Source organism: Podarcis vaucheri (genome assembly GCF_965113315.1).
Source record: "Podarcis vaucheri genome assembly, chromosome: 3".
In the NCBI taxonomy this organism is placed as follows: domain Eukaryota; kingdom Metazoa; phylum Chordata; class Lepidosauria; order Squamata; family Lacertidae; genus Podarcis; species Podarcis vaucheri.
This window is the reverse complement of record NC_138761.1, coordinates 8,633,323-8,658,246: the sequence shown is the minus strand read 5'-3', so window position 1 is coordinate 8,658,246 and position 24,924 is coordinate 8,633,323. Positions and strand designations below refer to the sequence as shown.

Genomic DNA, 24,924 nt, shown 5'->3' with positions numbered 1-24,924 from the left:
TTATTGTATGATGTTACCTATAATTGTTGTAAACGGCCCTGATGTTCCTTAAAAATATATGAACAGTGGTATATACATATGTTCATAAATATACAAATAAACTTTCATCTGCGGAGTCAGAGCAAACACTTTCCTGCTAGGCCTGAGCCATCACAACCTAGGAGAGACGTTTAATGCCATAAAATCTTAAGGAGCAGACAAAGGTGTGTGTGTGTGTGTGTGTGTGTGTGTGTGTGTGTGTAATTTGAAACTTTAAACAAACTTAAAGCCAACGTCGGGGGGGGGGATAAATAATAACACTCCAGAAAACATAGCTCCCCCCCTATAAAAACATCACTTTTAAAACACTTAGAACAAACAGACATTAAAATTGTGATTGTGATGAGCAGACTGAAAATGACTGTAGCTTTGTAATATATTCCGTTTCTCAGGTAATTTACTTCACACACATCCTCACCAATTTGCCTTCAGGGAAATGACTGTCATGGCAGCAAATTGTGGAACTATCAAACGCATCACCAAGGGCCGCCATTTTGTGATTGTCTATGCCACCCGCAGCAACGGTAAACACTCAGGCATCCTACAGTGGTCATTTTGCGACTATTTCTGTTTTTAACCGATATGTTAAGCACACAAAGATCAACGTCCAGTCTTAAGTTCATTCTGGCCTATATCTTGGAGGCAAGTACAGATCATAGCTATGTGCCTTATTGTAGCACCCTGCTTGTGGTTAACGCTTAGCTGGAATGAAATATTCAACGCAGCAACAGAGAAATTAAAATAATAATTTATTTGTCAGACAAATAAATGAGAGGCACAGTGGTAAATGGTTACCAAGCTCTGGCCTGGCCTCCTGCCATTATGGCCAGCACTTATATTTCCTTAATCCAGCCCCCTTTGCTCCTCCTGTGGCTGCCTCTGTTCAATCAGCCTGGTTGAATTTCCTATTGGCTGATTGCTATATCCAATTCTAAAAGATACACCCATATCCTCCTGTCCTTATATGGAACACAAAGAGCTATATATTGTTACATCTATAAATGACAAATAAGTAGTAATATATCTTACATGTGTCTCAACAAGGAATCTTAATTACCAGCTCACCTCTTGCCTTCCTTGCCCTCCAAAACAGATGGTTAATAATTTTAAAATTTTATCTTGAACAGATGTCAGAGACCTTGGGTTCATATTCTCATGCATCATCAATGAAATATCTCCTTTTGGAGGTCATATACAAAGGCCTGACAGCCATTTGTCATAAGTGCTCGATTGGCGTCTCTTGTCTGACAGGGGGCTAGGCTGGCTGACTTAATTTCAGGATAAATCTAGCATTTCTTAAATCCTTTGCATAATTACATTTAAGCCAGCATATTTAAACTTCCTCAAAGTAAAAAGGAAGGAACAGTTTACAGCCTCAAAATAAAATAGGAAAAAAAAGCCTCTTCCCCTGTTTACACTTCCCCCCCTTCTCCATCCAGTTGCTTTGTTTTCCATGTGCTCTTGGCCTTTTGACCTTAGGCTCAAGTTTAATGGAGGCACATGGTTTTATTTTACTATTTACCAAACTCTTAATTATGTAGGGTCTGTGTAACCTTGGTCTTCAGCCTGTAATTCCAGCTTTTACGACTTTGAGAATTGTTTTCTGCTATAAATCAGGGGGCCCCCCCAATGTCCAGGAGGATAAACATCTTACCAAAGTTCTCTAAGCAGCTGGTCTGCCTGGCATGAAACTTTTGAAAATCTAAGCCCATTTAATTTAGGAACCTGATCAAGATATAAGCCAATATAAGTCTTGATTAAAAATGCAGTCTATATTCAGATGCCACATTATCACCTACCCTAATTCTGAATCTTTGATCCATGCTTCCCACTGCCCCTGGTATGTCTTCTGTTCTTGGTCAGACATAAGCTTCCATTTTTGAAAGCTGCACCACCTTGGGTGGGTGGGTGGGGGACATCTGTCTGTACCAAATATAGATAGAAAGCTGGTTGTGGGTGTGAGAGTAGAATTTAAACCAAACCTAATTAATGAGAGCTGATAATTTACGGTAAATAAAGTTGAAAGAGGATGGTATCTACGATCTGGTACATTGGTGGGAGATAGAGGCTATCAAAGAAGTGAGGTGTGACAAGGAACAACAAGGCAAGGAACAACCCACAGGAGTGGAATGTTCCTGAAATTATTAAAGCTGGATTCAGTTAAAAGAAGAATGGAGGGGTGTGTGTAGGATGAAATACTACAGTTAAATGCATGAAGTAGCATATAAAAAGGAAACTCCACAGAGGGTTGCAATCTCCTCTTTGTGAAGGTGAAGACACCTATTATGACCACCTGAAACGTATTTGTCTTCCACTTGGGGATTGTGAGTATGCTCTCTCAGGTTGTATTAGTTGCAAGGAAAGAATTGTTTCCCTTGCAGCGGAAAAGGACTTCTGCCCAAGCCTCTTCTTTTTCACTTTCTTACTAGAGCCTTTTAGAGAGGAGGAGGAAGAGATGGGTATCATACCGAATCCTTTGTTGCTGGTTGTCCCAGTGCTTTGAGTGAACTGAATTCAACTTCATTGGTCTTGCAGTGTTAATATTATGTGCTTTGCTGCACACTATGTGCACTCGTAAGATACAATGGGTCAGAAATGGATAGGGAGAGGTTTTTCTCCCATTGCACAATACAAGGATCATCAGTGAAGCTAAATTTTGGAACTTAAAGTGTAGACAAAGAGCTATATTTCCTTCTATCTATAAATGGCAAACAAGTAGCCATATATCTTACATTTACCTCGACCAGGCACCTTAATTATCAGATTATCTTTGCCCTATTGCCCTATTGCCCTGTTCACTGCAAAACAGATGGCTAATTGTTCTAATTTTATCTTAAACAGAGATCTTGGGTTCACCTTCTCACACACCATCTATGAAATAAAAATCTAACATAAGAATCTAACATTTCTTACTTTCTAAATCCTTTGCATAATTACATTTAAGCCAATATATTTCATACATAACATATATAGATTTTTAGAAGAAAAGGCCTTTTCAAAGAAAAGGAATTTAATAAAAACAGTAGTTTCCAGAATCAACTTCAGAGAGAAGCCTCTTCGGTTTTCCCAGCCAGCTGCTTCTATTAGCTTTTGCCCCTTTTAACCTTATGAAGATGTGGCTTGAGTCCTAATGGGAGGCACAATAATTCTTAATTGTGTTTTTGCAGCTTGATTGTATTCTGTAATTTGTATGGTCAGTGTGACCTTTTGCTACTAGCCTGTAATTTCCTTTTACAACCCTGAAATACTCGTCTCCTGCAATAAATCAGTGGGGCCCTTGAACAGCTGCCAGCTGCTTTATGCCTGGCATGAGAGAATGAGAGATACAAACATTTATAAATATACATTTTTAAGCTCATTTTAAAAATGCAGGTCTTCATCAGATGCCTCATTAGCACAAGAACAGCTAAAAGGGAGCAGTAGGGGAACTTAGGCCCTCAAATTTCAGTGCCCTGTGCAATGCTAAAATTTGGTCTCTCCCCCACCTATCACACTCTGTTCTACATCATGATTGCAGCCCCCCCCTCAGGGGACGCTGGCACCCAGAAGGGCTGAATTGGTTGTGTTACTTTAAAACCGCCTCTGAAGGCAGGGGTATTCCACAAACTGTATATTTTAACTAGAATCAGACACACAAAACTGTTCTGATACGAGGAATGACTTTCTGAGCTTAGTGTGAAATATGTCTAGTTACTAACAGTTTTACCAAGTCTTACCAAACAAGAACTTAGTAGAAAAATCAGTGGCATAGCAATTAGCTAAACCTAAGCACAATTGTTGCCCACCAGGGACTTCTGAGCAAAAAGCTCCAAGATAATATTGGTTGTTTACCTTTTATACCTATGAAAGATAGCCAATAATAATAGAATCATAGAATCATAGAATCATAGAGTTGGAAGAGACCACAAGGGCCATCGAGTCCAACCCCCTGCCAAGCAGGAAACACCATCAGAGCACTCCTGACATATGGTTGTCAAGCCTCTGCTTAAAGACCTCCAAAGTAGGAGACTCCACCACACTCCTTGGCAGCAAATTCCACTGTCAACCAGCTCTTACTGTCAGGAAGTTCTTCCTAATGTTTAGGTGGAATCTTCTTTCTTGTAGTTTGGATCCATTGCTCCGTGTCCGCTTCTCTGGAGCAGCAGAAAACAACCTTTCTCCCTCCTCTATGTGACATCCTTTTATATATTTGAACATGGCTATCATATCACCCCTTAACCTCCTCTTCTCCAGGCTAAACATGCCCAGCTCCCTTAGCCGTTCCTCATAAGGCATTGTTTCCAGGCCTTTGACCATTTTGGTTGCCCTCCTCTGGACACGTTCCAGTTTGTCAGTGTCCTTCTTGAATTGTGGTGCCCAGAACTGGACTTTGTACTTCAGGTTTGGTCTGACCAAGACATAAGGGAATACTACTATTACTTCCCTTGATCTGGACACTATATTTCTGTAGATGCAGCCGAGAAAAGCTGCTGCATCACACAGTTGACCCATGTTAAGCTTACGGTATGCTAAGACCCCTAGATCCTTTTCACATTTACTGCTAGTAAGCCAGGTGTCCCCCATCTTTTATTTGAGCAGCTGGTTCTTCCTGCCTAATTACAGAACCTTACATTTGTCCCTACTGAAAGTCATGTTGTTAGCGTGGGCTCAGTTTTCCGATCTGTTACGGTCATATGAAATCTCAATTTTGCCTTTTGCGGCATTAGGTACACCTCTTGGTTTGGTGTCATCAACAAATTTGATTCTCGTCCCCTAAATTCCTTCATCCAAATCACAACAATGCACAACAATGGGCCCAGGACAGAACCCTGCAGCCCTCCACTTGTCACTTTTTTCCAGGGTGATGAGGAACCATTAATGAGCACTGTTTGGGTTTGATCAGCTAGCTACAAATCTACCTAACAGTTATCTCATCTAGCTCACATCTACCAACTTCTCTACAGGAATATCACAGGGGACTTTGTCTTGCTCTGTATACATTCTGGGACATTGAGCTTCAGGAACTGTAGGTAGTAATCCTTTCGCTTCCACAGTTGCACTGGACTCTTGTGTGGCATGAACTTTGTTGGTGTTTTGATAATCAGGCAATGTCCTTTTTTATTGTCCCTAATATATATTAAATATATATATGTAAATATATACTATATATATATATTAAATATATATATATAAATATATATACTATTAAATAGTATAATATATACTATTATAATATATAGTATATATTATACTATAGTATAATATATACTATTAATATATAGTATATATTTAATAGTATAAATATATACTATTAAAAATATATACTATAGCAACTGCTATAGTTGCTGTTTTTATCCTGCTCTTTACTCACGGTTACATTTTTATCAATGTGATTTATATCAGGTGTCCTTGAAGAGTGCATACTGAAATCATTGCCTCATAAGGAATTGCCACATCCAGCCAATCAAGATCTCAGTCTACAAAGTTGAGAGAGAGAGAGAGAGAGAGAGAGAGAGAGAGAGAGAGAGAAGCCTGAAGGGAAGACAATGAGTGTTCTACTTAGATGCAGTATTTGCACTATTCTCATGCTCTTGGCTAGGGCAGGACCTGCTTATGCAGAAGTATTAGTCAGCGATCCAAAACTCTTCAACCTGGCTGTTTGGATCAAATTAAAAACCGTGTGGCTGTTTAAAGATATGTGTAAGGAACTAGGCACATGCGACATGCGCTGGGACTTGTTTCGTTTTAAAGATTTCATCCTTCCAGACGCCGACGCGGTAAAAGAACCCTGCTTCCCGCGTAGATTTGATAAGGAAACATGTTTAAGAAATCTTGCAAGTGGACTTTTGGAGTTTAGAGCATACTTGGAATATCTACAAGAAACTTTATATCCTGATAAGCCACACCTAACTAATTATCTATTGCCATCAACACGTCGCCTGGTAGCTGTCTTCAAGTCAATGATGAATGAACCTGAAACTGTCACCTCTATGGATGAAGAGGCTGAGCGAAATATTGCTAATGACCTAAGGAAACTAAATTTTTGGATAAAGATAGTTATTAGGCACATTATATTTAGAAAGTATATATCATTTATGGATCTAACGGCAAGGGCGATTCTCGTCATAAGATTACGAACAACTTCTTAGAAACGGAATGACCCAGAGTTTTTAGACACAGTTAATAATGTGCATCAACTGCCACTTACGAGAAAATTACCATGTGGATAAAGAGAACGGCTCAGAGTTTAGCAAGATAAATGATTAAGAATCTACACTGTAACCCACAGGGGGGCCTGCTCCCCAGATCCTAATCTGCCCCCACCTGATGGAGCAACCTTGACAGGTAGGCACAATGCACACCTGTCCATCACCGGGTGTCATAATGATGTCACATGATGAACACTTGTCAAAATCAAAGGAGATCACCATCAGAGCAGACTCTGAATATGTATTTTCAGGTCCAATCTGCTGATTGTGTCTGAGAGTAGAACTTCAGTGAGGCTCACTTTAATCAACAATCAGACCGTTAGAGGTAGACCTTCTGAAATGGAGGCAAAACACTCTTAACAGTGAAGAATTTATGGAGGCAAACACAACTACTTCTAAAATTGGAATGTCCCCCCTTCTGCAGAGAAAACAGTATGCATTTACAGCACTTCCCATAATGCTTTGAATCCAAACAATTGCCTTCAGCAAGAAAAATAATAATAAAGATGCTCCTTTAAAAACTGGTGCAGTTTTTCTTTGTAGATAAAATATGCACAGCTCCCGGTGCAGACTATCCCAAGCACTGGACAATGAGCTGACTGGTTGCTTGCAAAGCTCTTCACTGAACACTTCTGGGATTCCCACAACATCTGAAATGTTGCAGGCTAGCCATCCCTGTCTTAGCAGCACATATTCTTTTTCTCCAGCATTTGTTCTATGATGATTTATCAAATATTTTTGAAGTCAGAGCAGATTTTCAATGTTCAGCCTTCTGGAATTGTCTTACTTGCCTTCCCAGTGCAAAGGTTAACTTTTTTTGAAAGTTAAAGGACAGAGAGGCACTTTTTAAAAAAATAATTTTTATTGAATGATTTTATACCACTAAATATAATTAAGAAATAAAAATTACATACATCGATATTTAGTTTGTTATTTGTTATTTACCATCTTATTTCCTCCCAAACATTGCATACAACAACACACATATGTGCAGACACCCCCCCCCCACACACCCGCACACAAAATGATAATAATGAAAGTAAATATGCCCCCCTTTTATCTTCCAAAATCTTTTCTTCAACTTTGACTTCCTGTCAAGTCCCTTTGCATATATTTTATCTTACATTTGAATGTACACAAAACAATAAACCTTTCTATATATTTTTTCTAATACATTCTGAAAACATAATAAATCCTTAATTGTTATCCACCTCTTTTTAGTTCCTTTATCACTCGAATGCTAGCACAGAGTCAAAACTATTATTGTATTTTTGAACATATCTTCTATAACCATCCCATTTTTCCGCAAATTTTTGCTTTGAGTTTCCTCTGAGTTTACTAGTCAATTGAGCCGTCTCCACCAATTCCTGTAATTTGATTTGCCAATCTGTTATTTTTGGAGCCTCATGATCTATCCATCCCTTGGCCACAAGTATACGAGCCGCTGCGGTTGCATAGAAGAATATCTCTCTTAGATTTTTTGGGGATCTCTTTATCTATAATACTTAATAGAAATGCCTCCAGTTTTTTAGTAAAAGTTATCCCCATCATCTTTTTTAATTCATCATATATTTTCCCCCAAAAAATCTTAATATTTTACACACCACATGTGGATCATGCCACCGTTATTTCCTCCACATCTCCAACAAGCATTCGGCAATTTTTTATACATTCTTGATAATCTAGAAGGAGTGAGGTACCACCTATCAGCCATTTTCATCATGTTCTCTCTTATATTATAGCTGGCTGTAAATTTCAAATTTACCTGATGCAGAGGCACTTTCACTTTTTCCCTATTTTGTGACCTTATAGGAGTAGAATTTAGATGATCTTTGACTGTGGCTGTTAGCTTCAGGAAACTTGAAATATAGACATATTACTGTAACCAAGCTCTATACTACAACTCCATATTCATTCGTTTCTTAATATAACAGGTTTTACGTGCCATCCAGTTATCAGAACCTCTAAGCAACTTATATAAAATATACAGTAATAAATTAAAAAGATATGTTAAAAACAGGGTTTCAAAAATATAAATGCAATCAGCTTCGAAAACAAGTATGTATCACAAATGGTCTCACCTATGAAAAAAAGAAGTGGATCATTCATTTATTCTGGTAAGAACATTCCCAACGTAAATTTAGAATAACAACCAATGTCTTGCTATTTCCCTTCCTCCATAAAACATAAAAGACAGTGCTGATCCATCTCCTGTTTGAAACCACTCTTGTAAAAATGGTACATGTACTGATTAAATCCAAAAATCAACAATATTTCTCTTTCGTATTGCTATTAATGCACTACATCCAGATAGCAAGTTTTTGCTTCTGAACAGGAAAATGTTGCCAAACCTACCGGTATGTTCATTGTGATTAATTTTCCTTCTTGAGTGTTTGAGACAAAGTGAGATGTACGATAAATTTGGATAAATCAGCATCCAAGGCACAAATTCTTATTATACAATTGTTCTAACCTGTCCTGGGACATTTTGGGGAAGGCCATGTAAGAAAAATATATATAAATGAATATACAAATGCAATAAAATCAATGTCCTTCAAATCAAGATAATTCCTATTTTTTTATACGTCCACTGAGGTCCAAGTGTACTGTGCCCTAAACTATTGTTTATCCAGATGGATGCTATATTTTGGTCACTTATATGGCCAAATATTCTGATTTATATTCTGTATCCAGGGCAGCTGTTTGCCAGCTCCATCTGGTACGCTGGCTGAGACCCTACCTGCCTGCACACAGGAATGAGGAATGGGGAAAATTGAGGAGGTCCTCACCCCAGTTCCCACCACCCTCACTTAAAATGGTGGAGGCAGTTGGATAATGGCCTGGGAGCAGGACCTACCATCAGGGCAGTTGATTGGTTAGATCAGGAACCAGACCATATAGGTGTGTTTTTTAAGGTAAACCCAGAAAAAACCTAGAATCCAGCACATTTTTCCACTACCAGTGAGACACATTGCCACCATCTGTCAGCAGCTAAGTGGCCATATTTTGAGGAGTAAGACAGTCTCCACAGGCAGACCCAAATATGAAATAGACCAATGGTTTAATCTGGACATCACCAAAAGTTGTGTTACTCTGACTAATCCATACTTAACCTTCATGAAGATTATTTCTCATCCCAGATTTTAGGTTCACCAGAAGAGGGGTTGTTGGCATCCATATGTCTTGAGAGACCATGGAGTGCACCTCTGGGGGTGAAGTCAAACTTTTGGAGAATCACAGCACCTGCTGTGGTTGCGGAGACTGATAATTAATAATGGCCACTTCCTGTGTTTTTGCTGATCTCCCTAGGGCACAAGCCTGGGTGGAGTGTATGGAGGTTCTGGGCTGCCCAGACAACAAGATTCCCCTCTTGGCCTCACTATTGTGCTCCAAAAGAAAGCAGAGCAATATGTTTGGCACCAGCTTGGCTGTAGGAGTTGCTGCAAGGAGGAGTACAAGGCAGAATCTAACCATCCTAGGGACTCCACTCTGGATTTGTGTAGGACAGGCATGGCCAAACTTGGCCCTCCAGATGTTTTGGGACTACAACTCCCATAATCCCTAGCTAACAGGACCAGTGGTCAGGGATGATGGGAATTGTAGTCCCAAAACATCTGGTTTGGCCATGCATGGTGTAGGGTTTACATCTTAGAATTCATAAATGCAAGGGTCCTTTCCATGGGAATCTTCAAAAAGAATCTGTCCATCAACTTGTGATAGTGAATTCCATATTTTAACTATGCATTTAAAGTATCCCTTCCTTTTGGCTATCTTGAATCTTCCAAAATTCAGTTTCATTGGGTGATCTGGGGCTCCTGGGTTCTGCAAGAGGGAAAGCAACTTCTGTCTATCCACCTTCTCCACCCCTTGCATGGCGTGAGTCCATAAACTGTAATCATTTCCAGGTTGTAAGCTGCTTTTTTATTTTCTCTCTCTTTAAAATATAAAGTAGCAGTATAGAAATGAAATTATGATTAATAATAACAATAACAACAACAGCTGTAGACAGTTATTTCATTATAAGTTTCTGAATTATTTCTGCATCTGTTTCTCATCTTGGGAAAGGAAGCTTAGATGTGGAAGAACATCTAAGAGAGCCAGTGTGGTGTAGTGGTTAAGAGCGGCAGTCTCGTAACCTGGGGAACCGGGTTTCCGTCTCTGCTCTCCACATGCAGCTGCTGGGTGACCTTGGGCTAGTCACACTTCTTTGAAGTCTCTCAGCCCCACTCACCTCACAGAGTGTTTGTTGTGGGGGAGGAAGGGAAAGGAGAATGTTAGCCGCTTTGAGACTCCTTAGGGTAGTGATAAAGCGGGATATCAAATCCAAACTCTTCTTCTTCTTCTTAAACCAATTGTGCCTGTACACTTCTTTCAAAGTTTTTAAAAATGGAATGTGATTTATTAAGAGATTTTAACAAATGCCAGATGGAGAACGTGTCCCAAGTAGTGCAAAGTACTTGATTTTTTCAAGGTTGTTACTTAACATGATTGTCTGTAAATACATATTCTGATCAGAATCTATCAAAACTTAAAGTTTCACAAGTGTCCATAGAATTATAGATGTTCAGTTGTTGGCTCAAATCTCAACATGTCATTTTGTAAACATGCCACACTGAAATGGATGAGGCATTAACAGGGTCACCATTGTTTTCGGCTCTGGGGTAGATTTCAAATTCTACAAAAAAAAAATCACAGTAGAAAATAATAATAATAATAATAATAATAATAATAATAATAATAATAATAATAATTTTATTATTTATTCCCTGCCCCTCTGGCTGGGTGGCTTCTAACACATTTAAAAACATAGGTAGAAGTAAAGGGTAAAGGGATCCCTCACCATTTGGTCCAGTCGTGACCGACTCTGGGGTTGCGGTGCTCATCTCGCTTTAAAGGCCAAGGGAGCTGGTGTACAGCTTCTAGGTCATGTGGCCAGCATGACTAAGCCGCTTCTGGTGAACCAGAGCAGTGCACGGAAACGCTGTTTACCTTCCCGCCGGAAGGTATCTACTTGCACTTTGACGTGCTTTTGAACTGCTAGGTTGGCAGGAAAAGGGACCTAGCAACGGGAGCTCACCCAGTCGCGGAGATTCAAACCGCTGACCTTCTGATCGGCAAGTCCTAGGCTCTGTGGTTTAACCCACAGTGCTACCCACGTCCCTTGTTGTTGTTGTTGTTTAGTCGTTTAGTCGTGTCCGACTCTTCATGACCCCATGAAGCAGAGCACGCCAGGCACTTGTATCTTCCACTGCCTCCCGCAGTTTGGTCAAACTCATGCTGGTAGAGTAAGAAAAGGAGATTACAGCGACAAAAGATTAAGTAAAAGAAAAGAACAAATAAGGAACAAAATTGACAAAAATTTAATTTAGGACTTGCTGAAATAATTTTGGGAATTGGGATGTAGGAAGGGGAGGTTTGGGGGAGTCAGAGAAATGAGGCTTATGAAAAAAGGAGATGAAATTATACATGTTTGTTTTGTCTTTTTGTTTGCATTGTTTATAAAAATTTTGTAAAATCAATAAAAAATTTATATAAAAAAAACAAACAAACTCATGCTGGTAGCTTCGAGAACACGAAGGGGGGCAGATATATCCCAGCTGCCCTTGAGGTCTTTCGGGCAAAACCTCTGGCGCAGTTACTGTATGGGGCACAAATATGGACGGGGAACCACTGCTCAAGTCTTGAAATTGCTCAGTCCAAATTTCTAAGGCAGATATTCGGTGTCCCCTCCTGTGTCCCAAACGCAGTTTTACGACTCGAGGCCTGCCTTCCATCTGTAGAAACTCAGAGCTGGCAAAGAACATTCAACTACTGGCTTCGCCTTAACTTAAATCCACCCGGCCTACTGCCTCTAGTAATGCAAGACCCTTATAAAAGCAGGTGGTTCAAAACTGTGCATCAAAAACTCCTTACATGCGGTCTACATTCGCAATCCTTACTACCAATGGGCCTCAGTAGAGCAAAGAGCCTAATAGGCCAGCGCCTGAAAGATATTGAACGGCAAAACAACCTGACCATCCTAAAGAAAATATGTCCATGGTATACTTACTCTCCCCCCGCTCACTTTGATTTTCCAGCTTCATATTTGTCTAAATTAACCATCCCAAAATATAGACGCGCCTTTACATTGGCTAGATGGGATGTCCTTCCCTCTGCCGTACTCGAAGGTCGAAAAACGACTCTGCCCATGCAGAGATGGCAACATGGAAACAGTGTCCCATGTCCTTTTATCCTGCCCCCTTTATAGAGACCTAAGGAATGAGATTATTACTCCACTCATCCTCCCCAACCCCGGCCGTCCACAAGACATTATACTGTTCTTTCTCTTATCTGATACGGACAGTCAGACAACTGAGAAGGTCGCAAGGTTCATCGAGAGAGCTGTGAAATTAAGGGCCACCATCTGAGTGACAGACGTGTTCACCTGACGGACCTCCTTTTGTTTGTTTTTATTCCCTTTTTATGTTTATTTTATTTTATTTCTAATTCTTGTATAGCTGTGGCCTGTTGGCTTTGCTAATAAAGTTCTGTTCTATAAAGACCTATCCAACCAACTCGTCCTCTGTCGTCCCCTTCTCCTTGTGCCCTCAGTCTTTCCCAACATCAGGGTCTTTTCCAGGGAGTCTTCTCTTCTCATGAGGTGGCCAAAGTCTTGGAGCCTCAGCTTCACGATCTGTCCTTCCAGTGAGCACTCAAGGCTGATTTCCTTAAGAATGGATAGGTTTGATTTTCTTGCAGTCCATGGGACTCTCAAGGGTCTCCTCCAGCACCATAATTCAAAAGCATCAATTCTTTGGCGATCAGCTTTCTTTATGGTCCAGCTTTCACTTCCATACATCACTACTGGGGAAACCATAGCTTTTACTATATGGATCTTTGTCGGCAAGGTGATGTCTCTACTTTTTAAGATGCTGTCTAGCATCTCTAATAAACGTTAAATATTAAGAACTTCCCGATATAAGGCTGCCTTCAGGTGTCTTCTAAAAGTGGTATAATTATTTATCTACTTGACATCTGATGGGAGGAGAAATCCCTCTGCCTGTTTCCCTGTAACATTACAAAGTGCTACATTACATTACAAAGCACTCATTTCAGAGAGGGCTTAAAGGAAAGCAACCTTAAAACAAACAAACCTGAACAGTCCCCCTCCCTGTCTGGGGATAGCTACACTTAACAGTACGACAGTTGAAGCAAGGGTTAAGTCAACTGTGTGCCTTCTGTTAAAAACAGCTTTTTCAGTCAAACTCCCACCATGAAGACCTTCTCCAGTCTCCCAGTTCTCTTCTCCCTGAAACTGTTACTGGTTGGTCTAGGTAAGCAATGTATAAAATGAAGAATTTATGGGAATATTTACAAGACTTTGGCTCTGGTTAATTAAGCAATCTATGGCCTTTCAAATTGTGTGGGTGGGTGGGTGGGTGGGTGTTGACCTTCAAAATAGGGAAGGTCATGGACTGAGCATGTGGGCAACATGCATGGGGACTTTGAGAGCATGGCTTCCATGCACGCCCCTGTCCTCATTTGTGAATTGGGCTTCATGAGTTCAGCCTAGTATGTGGCATGCCTCCTCCAGACAATTTTTCAGGAATTTTGGGTTGTTTTTTGGGGGGTATTATTATTTTGGCCGAGCTCGCGCCTATTCAATGCACAGCCCTGTCTCCCTCCATGGATTAGGTTTCATAAGAGCATGTAGCATATAATCTTCTGAGATAGTCTACCATCTTCTTTTCTTTTCCACAGCGTTCTCTTATAGGATTTCAAGGAGATGGGAGTGCTGTGCTGCTGGAGGACTTTGCCAAGAAGTTTTCTGTCATTTGCCCCAACCCTAACAGTGTGGTGTAGTGGTTAAGAGCGGTAGTCTCGTAATCTGGGGAACCGGGTTCGCGTCTCCGCTCCTCCACATGCAGCTGCTGGGTGACCTTGGGCCAGTCACACTTCTTTGAAGTCTCTCAGCCCCACTAACCTCACAGAGTGTTTGTTGTGGGGGAGGAAGGGAAAGGAGAATGTTAGCCGCTTTAAGACTCCTTAAAGGGATATCAAATCCAAACTCTTCTTCTTCTTCTTCTATCACATTGGGAGCTGTAATTACCATATTCTGGTCTGTTGCAAATTTTGACAGGAGATCATATAGACAGAGGCTCCACAATTCGGGGGGGGGGATACTAAGATCTCTTTTAACAATGTGTCATGTGTGTTTGTGCAAGATCAGTTCTGCCTAGATGACCACATGTATCCTTCTTGGGGTTTTCTTAAGACAAAACAAGAGTTTCATGATATCGATTTTGGTGGTTAACTGGCTCCTGAAATAGGGGTATGGTTTAAGAAAACTAGATCTGTAAATTGATGAGAGGAGCTATCTTCAAATGGAGTAGTTACAGATGAGACCACACAGACTCTTCTCTTTGAGGCAAGAAACTTTGCTAGAAGCCTTTGAGCCAAGATGGGCAAACTGGAATGCTTGTTCTTAGAGGACAACATTGATATAGTAGGCACAATTGAAATGGATAGAATGAAGAGACACAGCAGGACACGGTTATCTTTCATTTTAAACTCTCTATAAAGGATGCATTGGAGGCAGTGTTGTTCTGTACCACAAAGAAAGCATTGGGTCCAGCAAGCTAGAAATCTCCTGAGCACTGAGAGAAATTTAATAATGGGGACATGCTATGATCTCCCGATCAAAATGCTCAGGCATTTTTTGAGTTGTGGAAATCAGTAAATGAAATCAAGGAACCATCCAAAAGAGGAAATGTTGTAGTAGTCAGTGCATTCAGCTACCCTCACAAAGACTGGCTACATACATGTTCAAGTCATGAAGAAGTGGTGAAATTTATAGATACTGTTCCCAGAACAGTTGGTCATGTACTGAGCTGTCATGGTGAGAACCATGGGCATTAAACAAGCAGAGACTATGGGTTGAGACCCATCCCTAGCTAAGATAGAAGATTTTTTTTTTTTACTAGGCATTGTAGGGGATGATATAAATAGAAATGATTGTAAACTGTTTTTGTATGCAAGGACGGCAGCAAGAATATTATTGGCACAAAAGTGGAAGCAAGAAGAATTACCGACGAAAGAAGATTGGAGGATGAAACTGATGGACTATGCAGAACTAGATTAACGGGAAGAATTCGAAACCAGCGGGACCAGAAATTCACAAAAGATTGGCATAAATTTATGGACTATTTGAAAAGTAATTGTGATGACCAGATTACATCTGTAGGTTTGCAGGAAGTTTTGTAGGGGGAATAATTTGAATTATTGCATTATTGAATGAAAAGGATGACGTTAGTTATGATGCTTAAAGACAATATGAATTTAAGAATTGCAGGAGAAATTATAAAAATGGGAGATCATCAGAGGTGCTGATGGAAGTCCAAAAGATTGTATAAGAGATGAAAATTTGTGGAATGTATGACAATTTATATGTTTTAAAATGAATAAAAATTATTATAAAAAAGAGATAGAAGATAAATTGGGCTCAATCAGTAGTTGTGCCACTACAAGGAATTTTAATTGGGATCAACTGATTCTATCGATAGGTCGTAACAGATGTTAACTGTTATGCTGATCTAAAACGTCAAATTAACAGCAATATTGTAATTATTTGACTGAGAGTCTTTTCTTTTGCAGCTGCAATGCAGATGTGGTGAGTGGATGGAAACACCCCTTTTTCAGTTGGGGAGCTGGCAATACTTGAAGTGGATAAAGTTTGCTTTCCCTTCTTTTATAAATCCATAGTACATACCACTCCAATTCCTTTTGTCATTGGCGTAAACATGGAAAATGGGGTCTGGAAATGACTACATGATATTGTTTGTACATAGCTTTGATCTGCTAAAAATATACATAATGATAGTGTGGCATTTGCCTCCTAGGTGGGTCATAAGGAAAGGGTTCAATGAGTGTGAAGTGATTGGCCAGTGGGAACCCAAGGGGAAGAGTTAGAGTTAGGGTTGGAGTTGTGTGGAAGTTAGCTGGGAGTTTGGAGTTTGGAGAAGGAAGAGGGAGGATATGTCTGTGGGTTGGACAAGCTGTGTTGTGAGAGACTGAGAGGAACTGTTAGGTGGAGTCAGATAGATAGTTGGGATAATCAGTTTGAAGTTGTTAGGAATGAATAAGTCAGTAAAGAAACTAAGATTAAGAAACTGCCAAGAAAAAATAACTGAAACCATAAACTTGTTCATGCCTAAAAAATAAACTTGATTATTTGTTAATGTTAACAACTGTCTGGACTCCGTGTGTACCCGAGGGAAACAGGTTGGTGGCAGCGAAGAGGCAATCACAGTGGTGGCACAGGGATCAATAGACCGTCAAACGTTTAAGAAATAGTGCAACAATACAGATGCACATCATGGTTCCTCGTTTTTATTATTATTGCTACAGCTAAAGCATTAAAACAAGCAATGTAAAACCATTCCAATGAACACATGGAGAATACTTGAGGAAACCATGCATTCTCATTACACACTCTGGAAATAATGTTTCTATAAATGCCAAACATATAAGATTAATTACTACAACAGATTTGCAAGGTTAACAACAACAACGCTTTAAACCTTGAAGACAGTCAGTCATGTGATATCTACAGTAAATAAAGAAAATCTGTAACAGTCCGGTATAATCCAGGATAACATACTAATTCAAAAAGAAACGTTAACAGAAAATGGTCCGAGTTCTTACGGTGAGGAATTAATGAAATAAATTAAGGGAGATAATAATAATAATAATAATAATAATAATAATAATAATAATAATAATAATTTATTATTTGTACCCCGCCCATCTGGCTGGGTTTCCCCAGCCACTCTGCGCGGCTTCCACAGAAACCAAAAAACACTAAAATATCATACATTAAAAGCTTCCCTGAATAGGGCCGCCTTAAGATGTCTTCTGAATGTCAGGTAGTTGTCCATCACCTTGACATCCAATGGGAGGGCATTCCACAGGGCAGGCGCCACCACCAAAAAGGCCCTCTGCCTGGTTCCCTGTAGCTTCGCTTCTCGCAATGAGGGAACCGCCAGAAGGCCCTCGGCGCTGGACCTCAGTGTCCGGGCAGAACGATGGGGGTGGAGACGCTCCTTCAGGTATACTGGGCCGAAGCCGTTTAGGGCTTTAAAGGTCAACACCAGCACTTTGAATTGTGCTCGGAAACGTACTGGGAGCCAATGTAGGTCTTTCAAGACCGATTAGCAACGCTGCCTCTACCTACTCTGCAGTATTCCTCATTTTTGATGTGAGATCACAATCCAGAGGGACTGCCCAGTTGGAAGATCCTTCAGATCATAATAAACATTCAAAAGATAATTATAACCAAGTGTACCTAAAATGAGATAAAACACATGTAACTGCTAAATGCCTGAATACACTGCTAAAACAAAATTGTTTTAAGCAAGTTCCTTAAGTGCCTCCAAGTTGTAGGTTGTAAGGTACTTAAGAGGGAACACTGATCCTGATCTCATATAATGATTATTGAAGAAAAGTGGGTTTATCTAGTTGTTCGTCATGTTCCGTATTTAGGGTTTGAAGTCCACAGTCAGGCAGGTTCTCCAGATCAATATAAAGTTCGGTCAAAGAGGGATGCCATGTAACAGTGAGATTAAAAGGCTGAAGAAGAGCACAAGGAAGGAAGTTAAATCAAAAGGAACAGAGGCTTTCCATTTCTTTGGTATGTAACTGTAGGTATAAAGGTAAAGGGACCCCTGACCATTAGGTCCAGTCATGACCGACTCTGGGGTTGCAGCACTCATCTTGCTTTATTGGCCGAGGGAGCTGGCATACAGCTTCTGGGTCATGTGGCCAGCATGACTAAGCCGCTTCTGGTGAACCAGAGCAGCACACGGAAATGCCGTTTATCTTCCCGCCAGAGCGGTACCAATTTATCTACTTGCACTTTGACATGCTTTCGAACTGCTAGGTTGGCAGGAAACTGTAGGTATAAATAAGTACAATATCTAAAGTATATATATTGTATGTCTCTTTCAACAACCATTCATTGTAAACCAAAAAAGTAGAGGGGGGATATCCAAACCAATGAGAAAGATTCACTCAAGGGTACCACATGTGGATGAAGGGTTAAACCAGCTCCTCTCTTCCACCCACAACAGATTTTTCAACAAATGTTCCACCATGAACTCTTTCTTCAGTCTCTCGGTGTTCCTCTCCCTGATACTTCTGCTGGCTGATCCAGGTAAGATATGCATGTGTCTGGCAGGATGAAAAAGACTGCTGGGAACCTGCCTCTCAATAGCCCCACAGGGAGGGTTCCAAAGATGACATCTTAGAGCCCAGAGCCTGGTGGTGGGACACTGAGGATAAGTAAGCAGAGGGGACAAGCAGGAGACTTGAGCAGTCAAGGGGGGTCAGGAGAAGGAGGGTCTTCCAGGACAGGATTAGAAGCTGAGAGTCACAGCATGCACACAGACTCTCTCAGTCCTGCTGACTCTCTGACTTTCCTCCTACTCTGACCCACTGCTTGAAGCAGTGAGCCAGATGAGTGCAGAGAAGCAGCTCACCACCCTCAATGCAACCTTCACCTGCTTGGTGGGATCCAGAGTGAGAAGCTAGAGGGAAAAGGCATACCTAGAGCTTAGTTTCAGCAATGCCTTCATTGAGTTACGACGAACCAGGGACATTGCTGTATTGTTGTTTTCCACTAATAAAACACTAATTGCATCCCGTGCTTTCTCTGTGTGAGCCTGCCCTGTGGATGACATGGCTCATTGAGAGCTCCTTGACAGCATGGAATGATGGACTTATGGGGGTAGATGATTCAGAGACATGTAAAAAATAATAAATAAATAAATATAAATAAATAAATAGGACTGGTACAGCAGGAAGATGACCAAATTCTTTAGCAGACATCTGAAGGCAGCCCTGTTTTGGGAAGCTTTTAATGTTTAACAGACCACTGTATTTTAATACTTTGTTGGAAGCTGCCCAGAGTGCGCTGGGGAAACCCAGCCAGATGGGTGGGGTATAAATAATAAATTATTATTATTATTATTATTATTATTATTATTATTATTATTATGGCCCAACCCTTTGGAACCCTGAACATACAAATTCACCCAAAGTCTTTCTTCATTTCTGCAAGGTATACACACACACACACACAGAGAGAGAGAGAGAGAGAGAGAGAGAGAGAGAGAGAAACCAATATCTGGAGCATTCACTTCTGTTTTCTTGGTGGAAGAAGGTGCTGCTTAACACCACTACTGATTGAGGACCATCAGGGTCCTCAAATATATGAAATTCCCTCCTCCCCAACATTCAAGTGAATGTGAGTAACAGGCCACTGTAGATCTTCATCACTTAAAACAGAGGAGGTCAGGGACTGACCAGCTGGGGGCAAAACCCAACAGGACATTGGAAACATCACCTGAATGCATGTATGGGTCCCCATTCATGGGCCGGGCTTCGTGTCTTCTGGCAAATGTGTAGCATGCCTACTCAGAAATCATTTGTCATATTTGTTGCTCTCTACAGGATTCTCTACCATTACGAATGAAAAGCACTGTTATCAAGCCAAAGGACAATGCAAACCACGTGAATGCGATTGGCCCTCTAGTTATTATGGAGGAATGTGTCATATGTATACAATAGTCTGTTGTCTACCCACAAAGTAGAAAAATACTAAGATAGACTTGAAGCATATGTCTTTGTGCAAGACCTATTCTGTATAGGTATTTGCTTGAATCAACTTCAGGGCTGTCAATAGCAGCAAATTGTGGGGCGGCTTTGCCAACCCCAAAATCTAGAGGAGCTCAAATCTCAGCTTGCAATGAAGGTAGATGTAGCTAATATTGCAGCATTAGGGGGGAAATACCAGAATCAAAGAAACCTGAGAAACCTCCATTGCTGTTATGAATAATCTGGAAGAATCTTCTTAACATTTGCTGGTTAACTGACATTTGACATAAACATCTCATATTGGAAGATTTGGTCATAAGGGTCAAGCATCTGACAGCAGGCATTATGCAGCCTCCAGAACTGGACTTCTTAGAATCATAGAATCATAGAGTTGGAATAGACCACAAGGGCCATCGAGTCCAACCCCCTGCCAAGCAGGAAACACCATCAGAGCACTCCTGACATATGGTTGTCAAGCCTCTGCTTAAAGACCTCCAAAGTAGGAGACTCCACCACACTTCTTGGCAGCAAATTCCACTGTCGAACAGCTCTTGCTGTCAGGAAGTTCTTCCTAATGTTTAGGTGGAATCTTCTTCCTTGTAGTTTCGATCCATTGCTCCATGTACGTTGCTGGAGCAGCAGAAAACAACCTTTCTCCCTCCTCTATATGACATTCTTTTATATATTTGAACATGGCTATCATATCACCCCTTAACCTCCTCTTCTCCAGGCTAAACATGCCCAGCTCCCTTAGCCGTTCCTCATAAGGCATCGTTTCCAGGCCTTTGACCATTTTGGTTGCCCTCCTCTGGACACGTTCCAGTTTGTCAGTGTCCTTCTTGAACTGTGGTGCCCAGAACTGGACACAGTACTCCAGGTGAGGTCTGACCAGAGCAGAATACAGTGGCACTATTACTTCCCTTGATCTAGATGCTATACTCCTATCTTTTCAGACAGCAGTTGACTGTATCTGACAGCTGGCATATAGTTGTGGTCTATGCAGCAATCAAAATATCAAATTCTCTGTATTTGTTTTCAAAGTAGTAGCAGAATTCAGTAAATGTCCCCTTAACTAAATTTGGTCAATAAAATTTGTTGATTCTGAATTCTTCAGTCATATTGTTTAAATGTTGTATTTTGTGATTGGCTGGCAATATGAAACACTGGCTTTCACATAAACTGTTGGAAGCCTCGGGGATTTGGGGCATCTTAAAAAGCAGAGACATCACCTTGCCTACAAAGGTCAGTATAGTTAAAGCCATGGTTTTCCCAGTAGTGATGTATGGACCATAAAGAAGGCTGATCGCCGAAGAATTGATGCTTTTGAATTATAGTGCTGGAGGAGACTCTTGAGAGTCCCACGGACTGCAAGAAGATCAAACCTATCCATTCTTAAGGTAATCAGCCCTGAGTGCTCACTGGAAGGACAGATCGTGAAGCTGAGGGTCCAATACTTTGGCGACCTCATGAGAAGAGAAGACTCCCTGGAAAAGACTGTGATGTTGGGAAAGATGGAGGGCACAAGGAGAAGGGGACGACAGAGGGCAAGATGGTTGGACAGTGTTCTCGAAGCCACTAACATGAGTTTGACCAAACTGTGGGAGGCAGTGGAACACAGGAGTGCCTGGCGTGCTCTGGTCCATGAGGTCACGAAGAGTTGGACACGACTAAACGACTAAACAACAACAACATGAAGAAGAGGAGAAGTGGCAAGAACAGGAAAGGAACCGTCAGCTTCTCCACCACCATGGCTGTGGTATAAATCAGCCTCACCCTAAATCAGCTTTTCTTTTAACAAAATAAGGGTTTTGGGGCTTCATTACACACATTTCTATGGTATAGCTGGCTTATGAAATAGCCAGGATTTCAGAAAAGCCAGATCTCTTTATTGATCAGAGATAATATTCAGGCTGGAATATTCAGCTGACCCCCTTTATTTGAGACAAGGAACTCTGCAGGCCAAGACTAATCCTGGCAGGTCAAAGTAAACCTTTCAGAGAAAAGCATGCCGTCCAACATTTCTCTGATGAAAATAGGGACATCCTATTCCATGATGATGATGATACCCCACATATCTGGCCGGGTTGTCCCAGCCACTCTGGACAGCTTCCAACATATATAAAAACATAATAAAACATTAAAAAAACTTCCCTGTACAAGGCTGCCTTCAGATGTCTTCTAAAGGTTGTACAGTTGTACCTCAGGTTAAGTACTTAATTTGTTCCGGAGGTCCGTTCTTAACCTAAAACTGTTCTTAACCTGAAGCACCACTTTAGCTAATGGGGCCTCCTGCTGCTGCCTGAGCATGATTTCTGTTCTTATCCTGAAGCAAAGTTCTTAATCTGAAGCACTATTTCTGGGTTAGCGGAGTGTGTAACCTGAAGCGTATGTAACCTGAAGCGTATGTAACCCGAGGTACCACTGTATAGTTACTTATCTTCTTGGTTCAGGGGTTGCATGACTCTATATCCTCCAACATTTTTTCAATGATAATAGGGACGTCCTAAGGAAAAGCGGAACATTTCAGAATCAAATCAGAAAAAGGTAAATCCGGTACTGTTCCTGGAAAACAGGGACACTTGGAGGGTCTTTGAAAAGTCCCTATCAAAATGGTGCGATTTCTGTTTCTGCTAAACCCTCACCCTGACACAGAGACAATAGGATAAGTTTTGCCCAAATATTGTTGTGTGCAGATGTGGCAGAATGAAAAGCTTCAAATATTTGAATGGCAAGTTGAGAAACGCAGTGAAACCATGAACCTCAGGCCTATGCAGCCTATGATTCAGAATCATTGTGATGCCCATTAGGAACCCTGACAGAAAACATGCACTGGATGCCCTGTTAAAATAATGGGACAATCCCTCCCATTTAGCAGGAGATTCTGTTATTCAATGGTCATGCTACTAGGTATTTTTAAAAGGTACTTACCTTTACTACTAGGTGAAATTCGTTTTGCAGGTGGGTAACAGGAACTGGCTCTTTCCGTGGGCAGCAATACATTTTAACTATCTGGTAATTCAAATCTCCCAAAGTATCAGTGAAATTGGAATTCTAGAACTGGATTCATAGGAGCCAATCGTAGGGACTGAGGAGCCAGTTCTAGGGGCCGAGGTCCCTTTGACTCCCATAATGAAATATTTGAAGCGGCCATGCCCCCGCAATGTTGAGCATTGGCATTCAAGCGTTGTACATGTGCCATGTGATGTGATTGATTATGTGGGGTGGGGTTTACCTGCCCCCCTCATATTTTATTCAAGTTGGTATCCCCGACTGGATGAGCCATTGCATCTGGCATGAAGTTGGGCATTTGAGTGGAAACATGCGTCTTAGATCATAGGCTTGGTGATATGTCCAGTTTACCATTGAAACACCACTCCAAAGCTCACTGCTGCTGAGATCTGGAAATGGCAGTGGGGAAAGATTCTACATGAACTGATCTGGATTGTACCTAGCACTAATCTGCTAGGAACAAACACTGAGTTAAGCAGTTTGAGTGGGTTACATAGTTCACCTTTACCTACCTATGTCTAGATGCAAAATGACTATCACTGCTGCAGAAATAACACTTGACTTATATTTTCAGGCAACAGACTGGTTGCAAACCCTCTTCACTAAATCTGTTACAATAATCTAAGCTGGATATACTTGGTGCATGAATGAGCACAGTCAGATTCAATTTAATAATAATAATAATTTTATTATTTATACCCCACCCATCTGGCTGGGTTTCCCATGCTGAAAGGAATAGAACTGGCAAAAGAATCAAAGTTCCTGGAAATGTTTCCTGTCTGTTGCTTTCCCTCCTTTCCAACTAATCAACTTGGAAATACCCTTGGACTTATTTCTTTACACACACACACACACACACACACACACACACACACACACGGAGCATAAATTTCTCTTTGCTTGGAGCATGCTACTATTTCCTCAAATGATTTAGAATGATTAGGATCCTCAAATGGACCTGACGTTTCACTCATATTCCATGGAATGTGAGTAGCAGGGCACCAGAGATATCTGTCACTCAAAACATGGGAGGTCACGGACTGAGCAGGTGAGGCAGCATGCAGAAAGTGACTGGGAGCCAGCATGACCCCGTCTCCATCCATGGATTGGTCTTTGTGTTTTAAGGCAAATGCCTTCTCAGAATTTGTCTACCACTTTTTCTTTTCTTTTCTACAGGATTCTCCTGGGTATTTACTGCAGTGGAGTGTGATATAGCAGGAGGGCAATGCCAAGAGACTAACTGTTATGAGCCCCGGCAAAATTATGGGGGAGTGTGTGGTGGTCAAAGGATGCACTGCTGCCTCCCCAAACCTATAAAAATGCCCCCCTTTTTGCCACCATATAGAGGTCTTCAAATCTCTGCTTGCAATGAACGTGGCTGCAACTGGTAATGTGATCGTGTACAGATGGTCCAAGTGCTGGAAGAAAAGAAACTTGAAATAACTTGGGCATATCACGTATATGTCAGCATTTGATTTCTACAACTGTGTGATAAACCTGGAGGAATTTTTTTGGGGGGGGATTGTGGGCCCCAACTTTACTGGGGAATATGTGGTGATGGTACCAACACAAACTTTAAAAATGAATGCTGAAGAGCAGTATACAAACGTAAACCAACCAAACAACCAAGAAATAAAATAAAATTGAACCAATTTTGCACTTTCTGAAACAATACAAGAACCAAAACAGATCCATCTTTTGAAATAGCCAACCCTCCAAATTTTACACCACACTTCTCCAATTAAACATTTGCAACAAGGCAGAAAATGTGCAGAAAATGAATATATTTATGTAAGCAGCATGCAAACAAATCAATATGCATTCTATTACGGTAGAGGTGCCAGCTTCTCCAGAGGAATGGCAGGGGGTGACACAGCATCCCACAACAACCTGACATCGTGTGCACAACATCCTGAGTAGCCAGGGGCGGAGCCAAATGCCCTCTGAAAATTGTAAGAAACTGAATCTGCCCCTTGGAGTCAGTGCCTATGCATTGGGACAATTCTGTTTGTTAGATTAAACCACTGGCAAATGTGTGCTTATAATGAGAAATTTG

At 40.9% G+C, this 24,924-nt stretch overlaps 1 long non-coding RNA gene across 1 annotated transcript; it reads left to right on the top strand.

Moving 5' to 3' along the window:
• Positions 1-17,776: 17,776 nt before the first annotated feature.
• LOC309528901 lies at positions 17,777-20,224 on the top strand. Its single transcript, XR_014217972.1, has 3 exons — positions 17,777-17,895; positions 18,335-18,417; positions 19,716-20,224. It is a non-coding gene; the product is annotated as an uncharacterized lncRNA (long non-coding RNA).
• Positions 20,225-24,924: the final 4,700 nt, after the last annotated feature.